The sequence below is a fragment of the Pinus tabuliformis genome, chromosome 3_1 (genome assembly GCF_031772625.1).
Source record: "Pinus tabuliformis cultivar Carrire ecotype Pingquan chromosome 3_1, CPIR1, whole genome shotgun sequence".
Lineage (NCBI taxonomy): Eukaryota > Viridiplantae > Streptophyta > Pinopsida > Pinales > Pinaceae > Pinus > Pinus tabuliformis.
This window is the reverse complement of record NC_142301.1, coordinates 806,610,822-806,627,316: the sequence shown is the minus strand read 5'-3', so window position 1 is coordinate 806,627,316 and position 16,495 is coordinate 806,610,822.

The following is a 16,495-nucleotide window of genomic DNA, read 5'->3' as shown; positions in this document are numbered from 1 at the left end:
TAATCATTTTTATGATTAAGCAACAATTTTAGGTTTTCTGTATTTATGTGGTATTTTCTATAAATATAAAATTTATTAAAATAAAACCAATGTAGATCCATCTTAAATTTGGATCTATGAAGCATCTAGAGGGATCAAATTTCTAAAAAAACAAACCTCTTTTTTAGTGTTGAACTTGAGGAAATGTTTGCACCTCGAGAAATTGGATTCCTCTTAGCTCTTGGTAGATCTAAAGTTAACATGGATCTATGTTGGTTCTTAATAATATTATTTATACTCATATAATTTCACATCTCTCTATAGAAATATATTCTTATTTTTAATTATATTGGAACCTTGATAATACATATAGCTACATGCTTTATAATTTTTTTATTTAGGTTTTTAATGTGATATGCATAACATTAATGATATATATAGATAGATAGATAGATAGATAGATAAATAGATAGATAACTTAGAAAAAATTTATTGTAAATAATAAATTTTTATACACTTATTAATTAAATTTAAATATAAAATTTTGAAATATAATAGTTACGTCTATACATCATTATTTTAATTTATATGGTCGAGAGAGAGAGAGAGAGAGAGAGAGAGAGAGAGAGAGAGTTTTAGAGAACTAGAATAACCTTTCATTAATTAGAGAAAAATTACATGCGTAACTTGGCTTTTCAAAGTCCAAAAACCATCATTTATCATAAAATGACTACAAATCTTGGCGTATTTGTTGGAAAATTGGCATTATTAGGATGGAAGGTGGCATCTAGTGTGTTTGTGTTAATGTTAATTGGGCTAGCATTGATGTTTGATGCATAATGTGTTTAGCATTGATGTGTATGAAGTGTCAAGCTCAAGGGGTCATCTTATGGTTGTTGCAGTCTTTAGTAGAGAACCATCATAGTTGTAGTAGGATAAGTAAAGCAGATATAACTTCTTATTACTATGATGGTTGAATGGCCCTGGATTTGAAGGCATGTCTACCTTATGAAATAATTTCAGATACTCTTGTTAGTGGCATAGTTGAATATTTCTCAGAAAGAGCTTTCCAATGGTATGTTGAAGTCTGAAAAAGGCCTTCTAGATCAAAAGTCATGGCTAGTCAAAGTTGGGTGACCTTAAGGGTCAAACTTAGTGTTTTGGCCACGTGGGCCCAATGGTCTAGTTAGCATATAGGTGGCAGGAAGAACATGCCTTGGTTGTTGCATGACATCAATAGAGGAGCCCACTATCCACATCACCCTAAAATATCTCGAGGGAGTGCAAGGCCAAACATCTGGGGATGAGGGAGCTAGGATGACATGGAACCAGGCAAATGTGGAAGAGGATGTTAGAAGTGGTGAGTTGGAACAAAGGTCACATGGATAATTCCAACTGAATGACATAAGCAGGTGGACACATAGGTGGCAGTGTTGGTGGCAGATGACATAAGAAACTCAAAGGCTCGGGATGAAATTAGCAGGATGTAAGACTTGGACACGTGGTAATCCAAGACAGTGACAAGTGGAATGAAAATTTGGCACTTTTGGGTACCCAAGTGGGTTGAAAATGGATGACACATGGAACCACTCAGAGCTTGACACGTGGAAATTGGTATAGGTGGTAGACATGCCAGCATGGAAAATAGTACACATTATCCTAGAAAGTCTCTCAATGGCAGAAGCATGGACCCACATAGACACATCATCTCGAAGGAACATCCCCAGAGGTTTTCATTGTAGCCTATGCTAAAATGTTTAGGGTGATGAAGTGTCAGGAGGATGTGGAAGACATGATGGTAGGCACAAATAATCATATAGGATGTTGATTGGATCATATTTGTTGTGGAGGCCCCACCGGGCCAAATCAACCCGGAGGTTACTCCCCAAAAGTTTTTGTTGTGGCATATATATAAATTTTTGGGATAACAAAGCACCGCAAAACAATGGAATGTGATTTAGTAGTGATAGGTCATCTTAGATATTTCATAATTGGTCATTATATGTGACATATGGTTCCACCAAGACATGTAAACCCGAAGGATAGTACCCGAAGATTTCAAAAGTGGCTCAAATTTATATCTCTGAGGTGACAGAGATCTAAGACATAGTGGTAGAACATGTGGTACATAGAAAGAGTTACAGTCAAATCAGAAGGGTGCAAGCTGCATGGAGGAGCTGCCCACATGACATGCATGCCCAGAGGATTGGCCCCGAAATATTTGGAAGATGCACAAGCTTAAAATCTTGGGAAGGTAGCTCCAGGAGAAGATGGGGCAAGCAACGAAGGTGTTGGCATTATGATGCATGTGTTGTACTTGATGGCAACCCTCTCATAGAAGAACATCTCAATTACATATAACTAGATCAATCTACAGATGTGACTAAATGCATGGGATGCAGGACAGCTCAAAAGAACAAGAAGATCAAGTTCTAAGTGTGACAAGTTAGCTTTGCCATCAAGTCCAAAGGGGGAGATTGTTGGCATTATGAGACAAGTGTTGTCCTTGATGGCAAATCACACTAATGACAAATCATAGTGCAGAAGGATAACAGCAAGGAATTGATGATCAGACTACAAGTATGAAGAGAAAATATATATACGCAGGTTCACTATATACCAAGTCGCGTATACAAGCAGGTTCACTATATACCAAGTCGCGTATACGCAGGTTCGCTATATACCAAGTAGGGTATACACACAGTTTCATGAACAGAAAAGAGCGTACATGTCGAGAAGCTTTCTTTTGGTCCATGGTAGTTAGTCCTCGGTACTTGAGCCTATGTTTTTGGACCAAGGTATCTCGACAGTCGTGTTGATCCCGAGTTTTGAAGTTGATGGTATTGTATTACTATGGTTTTGGCCCGTGGTATTGAGGAGGGCCTAATGCTATATAAGAAGAAGAAGATCATTAGGCTAGAGTATCGAAAAGTCCTGAATATCTAATGAAGAAAGAGATCTAGTATGCAGGTTATGGGTTGACGATGCATGTCTTGATCTGAGCTAAGGAGGGATCTCACTGATTGATGGAGAACAAGATCTAAGGAGAGATCGGGATCAATGGTTTGAAATGAACTATCTTTATGATGCTTATTCTAGATCTACATACTGACGCATGTATTGTTCTATAAGTGTTATGAGTATGACTAATGTCTGGTACAATTGCAAGTTATGAGAAATTATTTTTAGATCTGTACGCGGGTTGTCTTTGGCAAAAGCGCATATGTACGCGGGTTTGATTCAGCGTAGTAGCGTATACATTTTGAAGTTTGATATTTGAAGTTGCAGTTGGGTCTGAATGATTTTGCAGAGTTCTGTGTCTGCTCTGTGTTCTGGTGACTGTGTTATTGACAGGGTTTCAGTGATTCAGAAATTGATGATGTTAGTAGTGATTGTTTTGAGCTTCAATGATAGTTATGGGTCCAGTATGAAAATTTGATGAAACGTGGCCTTCATATTATGTGTTGTGCTTCAGGAATATCCAGTCTGAAAATTTATGAAACGTGGTACCTGAAGGAAAGAAGATTGTAGGCCAGCACCTACGTACTAGTATCTTAGCTAGTACAAGAGCAAAGGGGGTTGGAGCTCCCTTCCAGGAGAGTTTGGAAAATGAGAGAAGGTTGTAGCATTCTGTAGGTTGTAGCCTGCGTACTGGTATAAGGCTGCACCAGTGCAAAAGATTGTAAACTGAAGTTTCTTATTAAAGAAAGATAGAGACGACTTGCAGCAGGTGGTTTTCACCCACATTGGGTTTCCACCTTATATCATGGTGTTCATGTGTGTGGCTTTTGTGTGATGATCTGTTCTGTTATACTGCACCTGTTTACTTTTAATATGGTTAATAATGTCATGATGCATTTACTGAAGATAAACTAACTGAATCATAAGATTTCTAGTTATACGCTGGTTGCTTTAGACACAGTAGCGTGTACACGCTGGTTCACTTAACGGAAGTAGCGTATATGTTTCTGAGTATTGAAAAAGTTTTATTGATCTGATAATACTGATTCACCCCCCCCCCCCCCTCTCAGTATTATTTCCAACAATTGGTATCAGAGCAGGTCCTTTGATAGAAGCTTGATCGCTTGAAGGAGATCCGTGGAACAATGGGAAAGAAGCTTAAGAAGAAAGCCCATAAGAAGAAGAAGACATCTCAGAAGGACTATGACAGTGGGAGAATCGATTGGGGATTAGGTATAAGAAGCTCTTCAGATTCAGAATCAAATTCAGAATCATTATCGGGTATGAATGTGTTATCCTTTGATGTTCCAGCTATATTTCCTTGTGAAAGAGATGGAAGTGATAGTGAAACTACTAAATTTGCTTTTATGGGTGAGCAAGAAAAGTATCAAATAGAGGCAGTATTTAGAAGGCTTACAGACAAGATTAAAGATCAACAAGATCTATTGAACAAAAGGGAATGTGATTTCAAAGAAGAAGTTACCAAACTAAAAGCTCAATCAGAGGAAGGAAACAAGGTAAGAAAGTTACTCAAGGACAAGGAAAATCAATGTCAAAAGTTGCAGGGTGAAGTGACATCATTAAGAGATGAAGTCAATGAAAGAAGCATAACCATCAAGAAACTCAGAGATAGATCTAGTTACTATGAAAGTCTTGAAGCCACGATCCACTCGCTAAAGGAAGATCTTGAAGAATCAAAGAAGCAGAATAAAGATCTACTCCAAGCTATTGAAAAACAGGTAAACGAAGATATCAGCTTAAAATCTCAACTAGAATGTGCCTTCAGAATTCGTCAAATGCAGCAGGATCTGAATGAAGAACAAGAAAAGGAGATTCTCAAACTAAGGCATCAGTTGGAAGAAGGAAGGAAAGCTGAAGAAGACATGAAGAAGCAATGTCTAGAAAAGGAGGAACAACTTCAATTTGAGATAAATATCTTGAAAGGTAAAGAAAAGGATAAACTATTGAGATTTCAAGATAGTATTAAAGCCTTGGATGATATTCTTAGTAGTCAAAGGTCTCCTGCTATCAAGACTGGTCTTGGTTTTCATGAATCTGTTGAAGGTGAATCTAGTTCACAAGGTGAGGCAAGGATCTCTAAAGAGAAATGTAAAATGATCAACAAGGAGATGAAAGGTCAACCCCATCAACAATTAAGGAAAGAGACTCCTCAAAGAAAATATTTTACTCCTCCTATGAATAATGTTGAATGTTATGTATGTCATAATCTTGGACATGTTGCAGCCAGATGTGGAAGAAAAAGAGTTCAAGACCATCATGCAGAAAGATCATCACATTCAAGGTACTTTAATGGATATTGCTTTGCTTGCAATATGTTTGGTCACAAAGCTGCTGATTGCTACAGGAGGAATATGAAACATGTAAGATGTTATGCATGTAACAAACTTGGACATATAGCAAAGCAATGCAGGAACAAAGGACGGACATCACACCAAAAGGAGAAAACATCATCACACTTGAAGATATGGAAGAAGAAGGAAGTACAGTCAGAAAGATGTGGCACAACACAATGTACTCAGATACAGCACAACACAGACATAACAGACTCAGAGGGAGCTGAAGGTGTAAAACTTCAGTGTCCTGAAACTCATACGCAAGTTTCATAAATGGAAGTCGCGTATATACGCGAGTTATACACTGCAAAGTCGCGTATATGTCAGTCTGTGGAAAAGCAGTGGGGACAGGCTCAGAAAAGGGGTCTGATATGATTCAATCCAGTATCTGCTCTATTGGTTAATAGTTACAGTCTGCTGAGAATGTCTTGAAATGTCTTGATACTTGTAAGATGCTAGAAGTGTTTTAATCCTAACTTGATGATGATGATGTCTTGATGTTTACTACTGATGTATGCATGTTCAGATCTAACAGCAAACAGATGGCACAGGTTGAGGGGGAGAATATGCCCTTAATATTGCATTGTTGGCATTATGGTTGATAGTCCTTGGTGATGATGCTTATATGGCTAAATGATATATCTTGCTATGATATGGTTATGAGTTGTCCATGATGAAATCTCATATGATTCTTGGGGATACATAGTTGATGTTCAGATCAGACTTATGGTTGATTCTTTGATGATGCATATATGATGCTTACATGGTGATCTTCATAAGGATAAGGAGAAGTACAGATCTTGAATACACATCTTCCTCACTTGATGATGAGTCACTCATATGTTGCAGTCATCATATGCATACAGTTATGATGCAGGCACTCTTGTGGATAAGGATTGTTGTTGTTGATGATATCAATAAGTTTTGTCAAATGAGCTTGAGCTCAAGATACATAGTGCTGATACATGGATGACTACTCAAAGTTGCTTTGTTGGAGACATGGTGATGAGTTCTTATCTATATGATGATAGGTTGATACTTACATATGTTGATTGATGCAGATGTTCCCAAGTAATGATACTTGGATCATGTAGATCTTGACGTTGATGTAATGGCTATGGTGGTTTCACATATAATGTGAATGATTTCATGATGATGTTTAAAAGGAGGAGTTGACATCTATGTTCAGACATACCTTGTTGCAGGACATTTACAGGTTGCTGATATGGAAATGGTTGTACGCGAGTTTCATAAGGCCTATCCGCGTATATACGCTTGTTTATGTGGATGCAGACGCGTATATGGAGTTTTGAAGGAAATCAGCAGGGACAGATGTTGGTTGCAAAGATTCTGATATGGGTCTGACAGAGACCATCTGGCACAGGTTCAGGGGGAGCAGATAATCTTCCAATGATGCATTGTTGGCATTATCTTAGAAGCTTTTGGTTCACAGTTGTTGTTGGTTTCAGGTGAAACAAAGGCAGAGGGAGAATAGAAGGAGAACATGGTTGCTGATATATACAGTGATTGTCAGATGCTGCTGATAGTAGTTATTGGTGTTTTGCATAAGTCTTGATATTTCATCTCTATGTCATGTATATTATTTTATCAAGGTCATGTAACGGTCTATTTTGGTTTCCCCACTATGCCTGGGATGATAAATGTGATTGGTTGTCATATGTAAATTTCTGATGTATCCCCACTTGGTTGGGTGATGGAGTCTTTTGGTGATAGGAATGTCTCTTATAATAAGTCATGGTTCTTCTTGAAGAACATCTTTTTGCAGATCTTTCCTTCAGTCAAGAAGAGCATGAACAGCACACTTCAGTAGTACAGAGACTTGGCATGCACTCAGGGGGAGCATGGACAGATTGGTACACTTTGGCATATACAAAGGGGGAGCACATTTGGAGATTTCAGCAGGTACTCAGGGGGAGTATGGACATCAGAATGTTTATCAAGGAAAGAGAATATCTTGGTCCACCCTTTGCCCTTGATGTCAAAGGGGGAGAGTGATTTGGTGTTGTTGCCATCAAGTCCAAAGGGGGAGATTGTTGGCATTATGATGCATGTGTTGTACTTGATGGCAACCCTCTCATAGAAGAACATCTCAATTACATATAACTAGATCAATCTACAGATGTGACTAAATGCATGGGATGCGGGACAGCTCAAAAGAACAATAAGATCAAGTTCTAAGTGTGACAAGTTAGCTTTGGCATCAAGTCCAAAGGGGGAGATTGTTGGCATTATGAGACAAGTGTTGTCCTTGATGGCAAATCACACTAATGACAAATCATAGTGCAGAAGGATAACAGCAAGGAATTGATGATCAAACTACAAGTATAAAGAGAAAATATATATACGCAGGTTCACTATATACCAAGTCACGTATACAAGCAGGTTCACTATATACCAAGTCGCGTATACGCAGGTTCGCTATATACCAAGTAGGGTATACACGCAGTTTCATGAACAGAAAAGAGCGTACATGTCAAGAAGCTTTCTTTTGGTCCGTGGTAGTAAGTCCTCGGTACTTGAGCCTATGTTTTTGGACCAAGGTATCTCGATAGTCGTGTTGATCCCGAGTTTTGAAGTTGATGGTATTGTATTACTATGGTTTTGGCCCGTGGTATTGAGGAGGGCCTAATGCTATATAAGGAGAAGAAGATCATTAGGCTAGAGTATCGAAAAGTCCTGAATATCTAATGAAGAAAGAGATCTAGTATGCAGGTTATGGGTTGACGATGCATGTCTTGATCTGAGCTAAGGAGGGATCTCACTGATTGATGGAGAACAAGATCTAAGGAGAGATCAGGATCAATGGTTTGAAATGAACTATCTTTATGATGCTTATTCTAGATCTACATACTGACGCATGTATTGTTCTATAAGTGTTATGAGTATGACTGATGTCTGGTACAGCTGCAAGTTATGAGAAATTATTTTTAGATCTGTACGCGGGTTGTCTTTGGCAAAAGCGCGTATGTACGCGGGTTTGATTCAGCGTAGTAGCGTATACATTTTTAAGTTTGATATTTGAAGTTGCAGTTGGGTCTGAATGATTTTGCAGAGTTCTGTGTCTGCTCTGTGTTCTGGTGACTGTGTTATTGACAAGGTTTCAGTGTTTCAGTGATTCAGAAATTGATGATGTTAGTAGTGATTGTTTTGAGCTTCAATGATAGTTATGGGTCCAGTATGAAAATTTGATGAAACGTGGCCTTCAGATTATGTGTTGTGCTTCAGGAATATCCAGTCTGAAAATTTATGAAACGTGGTACCTGAAGGAAAGAAGATTGTAGGCCAGCACCTACGTACTAGTATCTTAGCCAGTACAAGAGCAAAGGGGGTTGGAGCTCCCTTCCAGGAGAGTTTGGAAAACGAGAGAAGGTTGTAGCCTTCTGCAGGTTGTAGCTTGCGTACTGGTATAAGGCTGCACGAGTACAAAAGATTGTAAACTGAAGTTTCTTATTAAAGAAAGATAGAGACGACTTGCAGCAGGTGGTTTTCACCCACATTGGGTTTCTACCTTATATCATGGTGTTCATGTGTGTGGCTTTTGTGTGATGATCTGTTCCGTTATACTGCACCTGTTTACTTTTAATATGGTTAATAATGTCATGATGCATTTACTGAAGATAAACTAACTGAATCATAAGATTTCTGGTTATACGCTGGTTGCTTTAGACACAGTAGCGTGTACACGCTGGTTCACTTAACGGAAGTAGCGTATATGTTTCTGAGTATTGAAAATGTTTTATTGATCTGATAATACTGATTCACCCCCCCTCTCAGTATTATTTCCAACAGAAGGGCCTAGTGGCAAGGTGGAAAGGCCACATAACCCCAGAAGGCCTTAGATTGGAGCAAGTATGAAAAAAGGGGACCCATTGGGACACATATGCTTGGAAGGTTTATCTTGGAGAAAAATGAAGGCGCGCCATTGATTTTTACTGGGGGCTAAGGTAAAGCTCTAGGACTAGGTTCCATGTGTGGGTTATGACCATGGTCATAGAAGTTCAAGTGCATTTTGTTTAATCCCTTTGAGGTGTCGCAGAAGGCACACCCAGAGACTGGTTTTGCAACAATCTCGTGTATTATGTGACCAAGGCTCTAATGGGGAAAACAATGTGATTTGCGATGTATACATCGCTTTGGGCTTATTTCATAGTGTTGTGGGCTTAAGAATTTTGGGCCATTAATAATATAGAGAGGGCTTATTTCAAATGGGTTGCATACATATTGGAGAGGGCTTAGCACCTGTACTATGAATGACTTGATAACAGCACTATTTTCTACATTTGGAATTTATGCCATATTTGGGAGTCCTCTACATATTAGAAGAGTAGGCTTGAATGGGTCAGCAATGCACATGGAAGGGTCCCTCCATACTTGACAGTTATGCTGAAAATGGCTATTCACCATAATTGAATTTAACAGGCATTGAATGGGTCAACAACTAGATTGGAACGAATTTACGTCAATGGAAAAATTGATGCTAAGGGAGTTTTCCAAGGCTAGGAGATTGAAACAATGAGGACTATGATTTGTAGAGTGAATTTATGAGCTTGGTTCAAATAGAACAAGCCACAACTAAGTGTTCCTCATGCCATGAAGAATTGAATGGAAAAGAGTGTTGGGTGCAAAATATTTGAACATAGATCAAGTGAGCATGTTGGAAGTACATTCTAAGCACCATGATCATTTAATAAACATTGAGAGTCATACTGTGATATTAAGATCATTGATAACGTGTTGCAAAAGCTATAGAAAATAAAGTAACAACAAAATGGAGAGCCATGTTGGAGTACTCACACAGGCAGTGTATAATTAACAACAGGGATTGCATCATTACCTATTTTAAAAAGGAAAAAAACTAAGAAACGTTGAGTTTGATGCATTGGGAGGAATGTAGTGTGTGTTGGTGTGTGAGGTTGTGTGTGCATGTGTTGTAGGGGAATGCAAAATTGTGTAGAGACGAGTGGAGAGATTTGTTTGTGTGTAAGTGCACTGTTGTCTCAGGCCAAGAGATCTCGAGGAGCATAATGGATGAGAGTTGCTGAGTGGTGACTGTATGAGGGCCAAGAGTAGAAAACAAAGAGCTGATGTAGAGTGAACAAAGTGAGCAGAAGGTTGAGTTTATGCTTTTGAGAAGTATATAAGGTGATAATTGGTGATGAGTAGAGAGTAAAATCAAGAAAAGTTAGAGCCAGTTCAGAGGGCCAATTATTGAAGAACACAAAGCCAAAATTAGGCCAAGTGGGTGATGTTACAAAGAGTAGATATTTCCTTATTGAGTGTGACTTGGAGCCTACAAAACAGGGAGTTTGAGCTTCTATATATTTGGTGTCTGAGGTGAGCTTGGAGGTCGGTGCGTCCTACCACTGGGTGTTTGAATAAATCCATGAATTTGGTGCTTCATGGTAAGTTGATTAGGTGTCTACGAATAAGGGAGTTGATGCTTCCTGCTAGTGGGTATTGACAAACACTCAATGGGAGTTGGTGCTTCCTATGAGTGGTGGCTCATAAAGAAATATGATGTAAAAAGAGTAGGATCTTTATTTTCATAAAATAACCAAAGATAGGTGGTTTTTCCACTTTGGGTTTCCATGTTAAATCTTTGTGTTCATATGAGTATGTTGCTTATGGTGTTGTGATGTGTTCATGTGTTGTTTTACATTGCTACTACATGGTATGTTGTTGATGGTCACATGAATGATTTCCAAGCTTGAAATGAAAATATAAATTTGCATAAAAGTTAAAATTAGCCTTAATATTGACTTCATCTCCCCCCCCAAGTATTAACATTGTTTCCAACACTATCACCTAAACATACTAGTAGATCTACTAATCAAGGAGAAAATTCTTTAATAATCTTGCGTCTCCTTTTATTGTCTTCCTTGACCATCTTGGGGGATCTTTTAAAGATTGTGTATGAAGTCCTAAATAGGGATTTGAAGAACTCAAACTATAATGAGCATTATCTTTGATGGTCTAGCATGGATTATGGCTATGTATTTATTCTCACCTTCTTCCATTATTGAGCTAGTTGGCTCTTTTATTTAAATTTATCTTAGTGTGACACGTATATTATGATTTTTTAGTAAAAAATATGTTTGTAATTTTATTAATAAAAACAAATTTAAAGTCAAGTGGCATAGCTCGGGTGGTAGGGAGTATTAGTTGTTATCCTCCCAACCCAAGTTCTAGTCCCACTGAGATTGAAAAGTTTGATCCTTGGTATTCATTTCTATATTAAAGATAATTGGCTCACCTAGACATGGGTGGGTTTTCCATGGATGTAGCTAGTATCGATCTCTAGTACAGTGAACCACAAAATAAAAACAATAAATAAATACAAAACAAATTTACAATATAACAAATTGAATTGAAGTGATTTATCATTTTTGTTACATTTTACCGTTTTTTAATTTTATAAGTGAGGCAAAATTGTGCTTTATTATTATTATTATTTTATTAAATGCTTCATTTTATGGACACTACAACATCTTTCCTATATTAAGCCCACATTTGAATGTTTACACTCCTTTACAACCACTACAACATCTCCCCCATATTGAGCCAATATTTAAATGTTTACATTCATTTATGGATAATACAACATCTCCTCCATACTGGGTTGTATAGTGCCTCTTGACACAATAGATAAAAAAATTAACATTAATTTTAATATTTTTATTTATTTTGTAAACTTAAATATATATTAAAAAAGTTTAACTATGTTAACAAAAAAACCTATTTAATGATTTTTTTTATAGAGTTATAACAATTATAATAGTTTCGCACAATACTTCTTGCTAGTGGCATGTCCCTTGCGAAAACAGATCATTGGAAAATTAACAGTTACCAGTCCAAAAATAAACATTAATATGAAAGCATTGTACCAAAAAATTAAAGAGTTTAGAGTGGTTTGTGAAGCACCATGAAAGGTGCATAGAAAGTGCAACATAATGCATGTTATTACTAAAGTGACTAGAAAAACCATCCTATAATAACCAGTTAACCAGAAAAGCAACAAAACTAAATGCATTAGAAAACTAAGTAAATTTGGGGACATACAACTCAATGAGGTTGGAATGCCCCTAATTGCAACCCCCTTGGCCTAGAGTAGGAGGTATCTAGCTTTTAATGCATTTCGGATAAGCCCCCATGTCTTGTTGGTGGAGCACCAACTTATCGAGCATCAACATAATATCCTTTTTGGTTTCATTTATTTTCATACTAACTCTTCCAAGAAGCATTTTCATCCTCCAATAAAGGTCAATAGTGAGCATGAATTGATATTCCCCCCTAGTGTGCCAAGGGTTAGAGACACACTCAATAATGCCCATTAACACCTTTGAATCTAAATATAAGGCATGTTTCGCTACTATATCAGCCTCAAATTCCCTGAGGTCTTCTTGAACCACTACAAGATTGTATTCATGGAATAAATGAGTTGATGCTCAGCCTTGGAGCCAAACATGAGAACCTCCCAGCCCACCTCCATTGACACTCCCTTGGCAACAATGTGTTGGATGCATGACCATCTTTCTGAACCTAGGAAAATAGATCAATGTTCCTAACTCTATAATATGCCATAGGGTTGTGAATAGAATGAGAATAGTTTACTCACAATGGAGTTGGAAAGGGAAAGAAGTCTCACTCATAGACAACAAATACAAAGAGAGGCACCTTGAAAACATCAACAACGAAGGAAACAACCACTGAGACCACATCTCTCAAGACCTAAATGTTTGCAAATGCCAAGTGAGGATGAGAGAAATGAATGACCCAAGTTGAAGAAACATCAGAAATGATGGTGAACTTACCATATCCACCACCTTCTATCCTTTCCATTGTGTGAACTGCATCTCTTCCCTACTGTTCTCATTCTACATAATTACCACCTTTAACAAAAAATCGATACCTAGGACACATTGTGATATCATGGTATAGCAAGTGACACATCACCCTTACTAATTGTATGAGATGATAATTGCCTTATAACATCCCACTTGTCCTATCCAGAAGCTTTAATAAACTCCTTTATTAAAATATCTATCTATCTATCTATCTATCTATATAAATTGTTTATAATATTTATTTTATATCTTAAATAAATAACCTAAATTTTAAAATAATTCAAAACATAAAAAATAAACTTTATATTAATCAATTTTATGCAATAAATATAACATATAAATACAAATTTTATTAACATGCCATTTTCATATATACATGTATGGATGCACTAGTACATCCATCCTTAAATTTTCAGATAATTCAAAAAAATAAAACTTTTAAATAACTTTACAAAAATGAATTTTATGTAATAAATATAACCTATATTTTTTTATTTATTAACACGTCATTTTCATATATGCATGTATTGATGCTATAAAAATATTAAAAAATGTAAAAATAAACTTCACATAAAATTAATTTATGTGATAAATATAACTTATAAACAAAAATTTTATTACCATGTTATTTTCATAGGAATGAGGTGGAGGAATTGCCTGGACAGCCAAAAGTGGCCGGAATTTGGGCAAAATTTTTTCAAAAAATTTGTAGAGGTGGTGTTTGAATCAAGTTCTTGATGGTGGAAATGGATTCATCACCATCAAAAACTTCTGGGACACCTAAAATTATGAAATTTGACAAATTTTACTTGGATTTACAAAAATCCGATTTTTCAAAATATAATCGGAATTTCCATAACTTTCAGGGAAAAAAAGCAAACTCGTTAGACTACTGCATGTTGTAGTGACTAAAACCACCCTCCAAAATTTTTCCTTAGCTTCGTTTTGGAGCCTCCCTACCAACCTTTCACAGCAACATGTCTTGCTTCGTCAAGTACACAAGCTTTAGTAATTTTCTTGCAAAAAGGCATCCTGCCTATCAGAGTTTGGTGCATTCCCCTCACAAGATGTTCATCCGGACTTGGTCTAGCTATAGGCTGAATAGCTCCTTCAAGAAATTGTGCAATTCTGGAGGCAGAAACCGGCCTTCCCTCCATAAATTGCGCAATTTAGTCTAGCAGCCTGCTGGGCTCTAGAATTGCACAATTCCGCCAATTAGGTTTCATCCAGAAAATTGTGAAATTCTTACTGGCAGGGTTGCTCAACCCATGAATTGTGTAATCATGGGCAATAGTCAGCTGCTTTACCTAGAAATTGCACAAATATCCTGGGAAGCCAGCCCAACTCCCTTCCAAAAATGTGCATTTTCTCCCAGCAGTTGAGCAGCCTCTTGCATGTGCACTTGAGTTGACTGGTTCCCTTCGGGACTGAGAAAAACTGATTTGCATTCATGGGTTGCTTCTCCCAAGGCAGAATGCAAAGGAATCCCTTTATTTAAGGATCTACTTTTAGCAATTGGAGGTTGGATGCAAGGATCATTTCAGAATCCTCCCACCAAGTGTTGCTCTTTCTAGATTTGTGGCATGTGTGTCACATCTTCGATTTTATAAAAAATCATAAATTGGATGCTGCAAAGCTCATTCCTCACATCGACCTTACAGCTCTGACATCCCACGTTGCATCTAGGAGTCATCGGCACATTCAACTCAACTGTTTTGGGGTAAGCCCGCTTTTCATGTCTTGTGTTGCATTTCTGGTGCTTTTTGTGTTTCGCTTCGTATGAATGCTTTCTACTTGATTTCAGTGAGCGCTTGTTGTCGTTTTGATACATACTAGCTTGTACTAGCACCATTTTAGTTTTCCTTAACAAATCACTATTGTTGCATGCATGAAACTGTTTTCCATGAATGGTAATTGATTCAATGACTCGCCTCACCCACATGCATGTTGTTCTGTTTTCTGAATTTGTCTTTCACCGTTTGCATGCACGATCATTCACTTATTCTTACACTTAGTATCGCGATGCATTCACATTCACATTCGCTTTCAGTTGCCCGTGGGTGGGTCTAGGCAGCCTTGGCCCGGACTTTGCCTGACCAAGACAACATTGCGCAATCCTGAAACGGAAGGCTCTGTCTTCCACTCGGGAAATGCACATTTCTGCCCACTGAATGTCCTCCAGTATTGCATTGTGCAATTCTGAGGGACAATGACTGCTAGCCCAGAAAATTGCACAATGCATTCACTGAGCCTGCAACCATTGGTATTTGAGATTGCACAATTCCAGTAGTTAGATGCCAGGATGGACTATGCATTATGTTTTTCTAGCAGTTAGTCAGCCCGACGACAGCCCAAACTATGCCTTGTGCAGTCTTGGCAGTCAGTCTCTCAACCTCCCGGTGTAAATTGTGTAACCTTCATGATCAGTCACATAGTTATGTTTCAAGTCAGTTCTCAAGTTCATTTTGGTTTTCAACTAACATATTTCTTTCCATGACTGTTTCCATGTCTCCAGGTATCATAGGTGTTCATCTACCTCTCAACAGTATAGGTACAATGGTTTCCATGAGAGCAGAGTTGAAGACACCGTTCAGAGCACACTTGGGGATGCAGTCGATCAAGTGTCTATGAAATTTCCTATCCATGAAGACATCAAGTCGTTCGTAGACAGGGACATCAAGATATCATGTTAGCAGCATCACATCAAGCAGCACCATGAATAGCAGTTGAATGTAGCATACCAGATGCAATGAACACAAGAGGAAGGTTATTGACAACATAGAGGCATAACAAAGTTGCAAGCTCAAGCAGATCCACTTGTGGTAAAAGTAATTTTGGAGACTCAGGCTTTGAGGTGACGACACGACATGAAGATCACGCGAAGGTAGAGAACGGAACATAAAAGGAGTTGCATGTGCTCAAGCAACAACTCAAGGAAGAATAGGAGCTGCATAAACAAGAGAATGAGTTGCAACAGGAACAGGTACAACAGGGGGCACAACATGCTTCATGGATGAAACTGCACTCGTACAAGTTAAACATCCATCCTAGACGCTGGCATGGGGTAGACATGGTGAGAAATGTTGTTGATCGCATGTAAGGGAATTCAGCAGCATGCACGTCATTGTGCACACGCATGCGATCCCACCCATTCAACACACTCACCGAGGCAAGGACAAGAAGCAAGTTCGACTGGAGCTAAATATGCAGTTGACAGTTGATGTGCATGACCACTAACACACACTGGAAGATCAGAACGGACACTATGCATCAATGTGTTATCAGTTTAGCTGCACCCAAGAGGACCATGCACATGTTAGCATACGAGTTGGATGG